Genomic DNA, 6454 nt, shown 5'->3' on the forward strand with positions numbered 1-6454 from the left:
CAAAATCGGCTGAGAGATGGCTCATATCTCGAAAAACTCGTTAGTTGGGACACTCATAAGTCAAGGCCCCGCTGTACCTCAGTTGCAGGCTCCGCCCAGGCCCAGGCCCTGGTCAGGGCATGTACAGGAGGCAACCAATTGATGTGTTTCTCTCACATCAATATCTTTCTCTATCTTTCCCTCTCTCTTCCACTCTCTCTAAAAATCAATGGAAAAATATCCTCGGGTGAGGATTAAAAATAATCCTATATAATAAAAGAGAGACATGCAAATTAACCATCCCTTCACTATTCTGAAGCCACGCCCACCAGCCAATCAGGAGTGAGTATGCAAATTAACCCAACTAAGGGCGCATGGCGGCGCCTCTGAGCAAGCAGGAGGCTTGGGTTTCCCCCAGCGATGGAGGAAGCCAAGCTTCCCACCCGCTTGGCCAGACCTGGCTTCTATTCAAGGCTACAAAGTTTCAATTATAGAAGATAAATAAATCCCAGATACCTGCTTCCCTCTGCTCAAGGAGGCGCTGAAATAAAAAAGAAAAAAAGGAGGGGCTGGGAGCTTGTGTCGCCGGGGGCCATGGCCAGCCTGCAAAAAGCCATCAGCCCCTCACCCAGGCTGGCCAAGCACCCCAGCGGGGACCCCCACCCTGAAGGGGGTGTGGCCAGCTTGAAAACAGCCCTCAACCCCTCAACCAGGCTGGCCACCGCCCCTCCCCCAGCAGGGACCCTCACCCCATGGGGGCGTGGCTGGCCTGCAAACCACCCCAGACCTCTTGCCCAGGCTGCTCCATGCCCCAAGGAAACCCCCACCCTGATCTGGGACCCCCTTCAGGGCAAACCAGCCAGCCCCCACCCATGCACCAGGCTTCTATCTATACTAATAAAAGGGTAATATGCTAATTAGACTGGGAGACCTTCCAGAAGATCTTCCGGACGTTCTTCTGGACAAAGCCATGGTGGCGGGGCCGATGTACAGGCAGTTAGAGGCCAAGAGGGGAGGACAATTGTGGGTGACCAGGCTGGTGGGGGGGGCGCCGTGAGGGGCAAGCAGTCCGGCAGGGGGGCAGTAAGAGGTGGCCAGGCCGGCAGGGAGGGGGCAGTGGGGGGCAACCTGGCCAGCAGCGGGGGGCAGTTAGGGGCAACCAGCTGGCAGGGGGAGCAGTTAGGGGCAATCAGGCAGGGAGGCAGGCAGGTGAGTGGTTAGGAGCCAGCAGGTCTGGATTGCGAGAGGGATGTCCGACTGCTGGTTTAGGCCCCGGTCACTGTAATCCAGCAGTAAGATATCCTTCAAGGGGTCCCAGATTGGAGAGGGTGCAGGCTGGGCTGAGGACCACCCTCTCCCCCGTGCATGAATTTTGTGCACTGGGCCAATAGTCCTATATAATAAAGAGGTCATATGCAAATTAACCCTCACGCTCTCACAAGATGGCTGCCTACAACCAGGCTGGCAGGGGGGTTAGTGAGGGACAACCAAATGACTGAACAGCAGGCTGTGTGGGGCGACCAGGCTGGTGGGGGGGGCGCCGTGAGGGGCAAGCAGTCCGGCAGGGGGGCAGTAAGAGGTGGCCAGGCCGGCAGGGAGGGGGCAGTGGGGGGCAACCTGGCCAGCAGCGGGGGGCAGTTAGGGGCAACCAGCTGGCAGGGGGAGCAGTTAGGGGCAATCAGGCCGGCATGGGGGGTGTTAAGTTAGGGGCAACCAGGCAGGCAAGCAGGTGAGCGATTAGGAGCCAGCGGTCCAGGATTGTGAGGGGGCAGTCAGACATCCCCTGAAGAGTCCCAATTGGAGAGGGTGCCGGCTGGGCTGAGGGGACCCTCCCCTCTGTGCATGAATTTTGTGCACTGGGCCTCTAGTCTATATAATAAAAGCCTAAGGGACCCTTACGGTGGAACAACCAGAACAACCGGTCACTATGATATGCACTGACCATCACGGGGCAGACAGTCAACTCAGGAGCTGTCCCCTTGTGGTCAGTGTGCTCCCACAATGTGAGCGCTGCTCAGCCAGAAGCCAGGCTCACAGCTGGCTAAAGAGCAGTGAGCCTAGCTGTAAGGAGCAGCGAGCAGGCGGTAAGGACCGAGGGGTCCCAGACATCCCCCAAGGGATCCTGGACTGGGAGAGGGCACAGTCCAGGCTGAAGAACCGCCCCCCTCCAGTGCACAAATTTCATGTACTGGGCCTCTAGTATCAAAGTAATCATAGTTACAGTCTATTTCCTGGTTTCATAGATCTGTCTTTTGGAGCAGCTGGTGTCATGTTAGCTACATATGGTTCTTTTTTAAAAAAATACTTTTTATCGATTTTTTTACAGGGAAGAAGGGAGAGGATAGAGAGTCAGAAACATCGATGAGAGAGAAACATCGATTAGGCGCCTCCTGCACGCCCCCCCACTGGGGATGGGCCTGCAACCAAGGCACATGCCCCTGACCGGAATCAAACCCGGGACCCCTGAGTCCACAGGATGATGCTCCATCCACTGAGCCAAACCGGTTCTGGCTACATATGGTTCTTTATGTTTGTTGCTGGCATGCTTCTTTCTGACACACTGTGGGAAAATGGTTTGGGTCCCTGGGATGTGGCTTATGGGAGTCTTAGGCTCACTGTTTCTTTAGTGCCTCTGTACATCTCGATACAATTGTGATGGGTCAAATATTCAAACTTACATATTTCAAACCATGGTACCGGAGCAATTATAACAGTGGCGTGGGTAGATTATTTCTGTGTATGACAAAGTCACATGTTTTTTTGGGTTTTTTGAAATGATTTTTAGAGACAGGAAGGGAGAGGGAGAGAGAGAGAAACATCAATTGCAGGTGGTCTGCAGGTGAACGGTGACACAGAGATGAGATCTGCAAAGCAGGATGAGTTTTAGAGAAGCAGAGGGCTACTGCTCGCTCAGGCAAGTAGCAAAACCTCCAAAGTTCTCATGGCTTTTATTGGGGAGTACAGCAAGTGACAATGGTAAACAGGCATGCCTATGGGATCATCTGAGCTAAGTTATACATTACACTATTAATTTCCTATGTTATACAAAGACCCTTTCCACCTGCAGCAGTGCGCCCTCCCTTAACTTTCCATGCCCTCATGGACTATTTATCACCTCAAGGAAATTCTGCCTCTGAACAATAAATCTTGAGTGCAAGACTTTGTTCTGACGTGGCCCGCTTGTAGGCCCCCACCTGTTCTTGGCAGAATGTCCTCTTCTAGTTAACTTCTCATTCCACTTGACCGGCTACATCAATGATTATATGCACCCCTATGTTCATAGCAGTGCAATTTACAATAACTAAGACTTACAAACAGGCTGAGTGCCCATCAGCAGGCGACTGGATAAAAAAGCTGTGGTGTGTCTACACAATGGAATAGTACGGGGCAATACAAAAGAAAGCACTCTTACCATTTGCAACAGCATGGAGGGGCCTGGAGAGCATCATGCTGAGCGAGATAAGCCGGTTGGAGAAAGATAAGTCTCACATGCTCTCCCTCATGTGGAATCTAATGAGTCAAATAAACTGATGACCAAAATAGACACAGAGACATATAGAAGCATGAACAGACTGTGGAACCTCAGAGGGAAGGCAGGGACAGGAGGGTGGGTGGGAAGAGATCAACCAATGAACTTGTATGCACATATGCATAACCTGTGGATACAGACAATGGGGTGGTGAGGGCCTGGTGGGGGATGGGAGTCGCTGGAAGAGGGTAATGGGGGGAAAGGAGGACCTATGTGATACTTTCAACAATACTAGTAAAGATTTTTTAAAAAGAAAAATAAACATCAATTATGAGAGAGAATCATTGATCAGCTGCCTCCTGCAGGCCCCACATTGGTGGTGGAGCCCGCAATCTGGGCATGCACCCTGACAGGGAATGGAACCATGACTTCCTGGTTCAACCACTGAGCCACACCAGCCAGGCAAGTCACGTGTTCATTTAATGAAAAACATTCAACTGCTCAAAATCCCCATATGCAGGGTTAAATGGCAAAAATAGAACAACAAAAACATTTGCAATATTTGGACAAGGAAAGTCAGTTATATTCTCTATCATGTTTTCTCAGAAATCAGTAAGAAAAGGAGACCAGGACAGTTGACAAATATGTAAGGTCCATGAGGGTATTCATAGGTGGAGTTCAGATAGACAAGCCCTGTGCCCTCCGGGCGGTAGCCTGTGGGCTGACTAACGCGGCTTGCGATATTTAAGTACCTTCCTCTCTAACAGGAGCACTTCCATACTGAGCAAAAGTGAAAGGATTTTACTCCCAATACATGGCAGTGGCTTCGTAGTGTCCCCTAAGATTCCAATCTCCTCTGAACCCAGAATGTGACCTTTTTTGGAATAGGGTCTCCGCAGGTGTAATTAGCTGAGGACCTCAAGATAAAATCATTCTGGACTTAGGGTGGCCCCTAAATCTGATAACTGGGCTCCCTGTAAAAAGAGGGTCAGACACATAGACACCCAGGGAGGCCATGTAAGGCGGGGATGGAGGCAGAGCATGGAGTTACTTTGCGACAAGCCAAGGGATCAAGGGCGCCCCCAAAGCTGCCCCGAGGCAAGGGAGGGTTCTTCTCAGAACCTCTGCCCAGAGGCCCTTCTGACTGTCCGTCTGCAGGGAGGGGGCCTGTGAAGAAGTGAGCTGATGCTTTGGTCTGAGGTCTGGCCTCTGAGACTGTGAACCAATACACTTCTGTCGTTTCAGCCCCGGAGTTTGTGGCACTTTGTGAGGGCAGACCTAGAACACCACTACAGGCTGTCCCCAGGATGTGTGCACGCACTCTGAATAATGATAAAGGTGTGTTTATTAAAATACATTTCATTTTCACAACTGAGCTCTCAGCTGTTCAAGTTTTTGGAACACCCTGTATGCTGAGTTAAATATATTATTAAATTAATTTTATCCTTTTTTTAATATCCCCTCTTCAAGAGGCCCTGACTCTCCCCTCTTCAATGCCCTATAGACAGGTGCATGGGTTTCCAAAAAATTGTGCAAACCCATTTTAAACACAACAAGCCCATTTTTTACCACATAATGTGGGGGGTAAGGTGTTGTGGACCTACAGGAACCTCCTGCCGTTATACATAATCTGTAATAATAAAAGCGTAATATGCTAATTAGACACGACAGCCAAACGATCTTCTGGATGTCTTTCCGGATGACCTTCCGGACGAAGCCGGGGCTGTGAGGGACAAGCCCCTTGCGTGAATTTCGTGCATCGGGCCTCTAGTTATTAATAACAAACTACAACATTCGCTATTGACTGATTGCTATAATCGTGTTGTATTCATTTCTCTTACACCCCTTATGCACAGCACACCATTTCTCTTCACTAACACTAGCAGCGAATATTTTAGCAGCCAATGGCCACGTCATTAGTCTTGGACTGACATGTTTGGTGTGCGCAACAGGAAATATTTCGCTTTCTGAGAACAACAAAAATAGGTTTATTTGCGTTGTGCTTATTAATCTGTGCAGTTATTCAGTGTCTGGTAAGTTAATGCTCAAGAAAAAATAATAATTTTTATTAAAATGTTCTATTATTTTATGTTAACGAGCACTCATTTATCAGCCCTTTGTGTTCAGCATGTCTCTATCGAAATAAACCTACGTTTCTATAAAAATGGAAGCTTGTTTTTTTGTGGCCACATACACCTAAACCTTCTTTATTTGACCTGTGCTCGCCTTTGAGTTTGACATGCTTGGACTGAGGGGTCCCAGGCTGTGGGCTCTATCTCCAGTAGGGGGCGTGCAGGTGGCAGCTATCAGTGATTCTTATTGATGTTTCTATCTATCTCTCCCCCTCCCTTCCTCTCTGATATCAATAAAAATATATTTTTTTAAAAAAAGAGTTACAGTGGAGGTGGACAATGGCGGAATCTGGGAGAGCGCATCACTTATTGGACTTTTTCTCTGAAGTGTTTTTGTTTGAAGAATAGCTTATGCAATCCTGCTTTGTTTGGGCAACAAGCACCAAGGAGATGAGCCCTCGGTAAGATCGTAAGTCAGATGCCTTTAGCTTCCCGTCACTCCCCTGAGACCCGCCCGACTGCCCCGGCCGCGCTCCGTCCGCCTCTGATGCCAGCCAGCGGGAGGAGCTGGTTCCTGGCATGTTAATGACTCCTCACCAAGAGAAAACGTTGACTGCAAGAAAACAAAACCCACTCAAACCAGATTAAGTGAAGACAGGCAGACTGTCAGCATGCGGAGGAAACGCAAAGACAGCCAAAGGCAGGCAGCCCCCCTGTGGGCTGGAGGTGAAACTGAAAGTGGTTTTGGGAAGGCAGGCTGCTTTTCCCTGCACTTCTCTGCAGTTTCAGTCATCTCGCTCCACGTCTCTACTTTCCCTCCAGCCTCCCCTCTGCCTGCCCTCTCCCACATGGTCCTCACATGGTCTGATGCTGGGACTGTTCAGTTAAGCACCTGCCTCATCTAACAAAAATCTGCACCTGATTCACCTTTGTC

Source organism: Myotis davidii, unplaced genomic scaffold, assembly GCF_000327345.1.
Source record: "Myotis davidii unplaced genomic scaffold, ASM32734v1 scaffold1059, whole genome shotgun sequence".
In the NCBI taxonomy this organism is placed as follows: Eukaryota; Metazoa; Chordata; class Mammalia; order Chiroptera; family Vespertilionidae; genus Myotis; species Myotis davidii.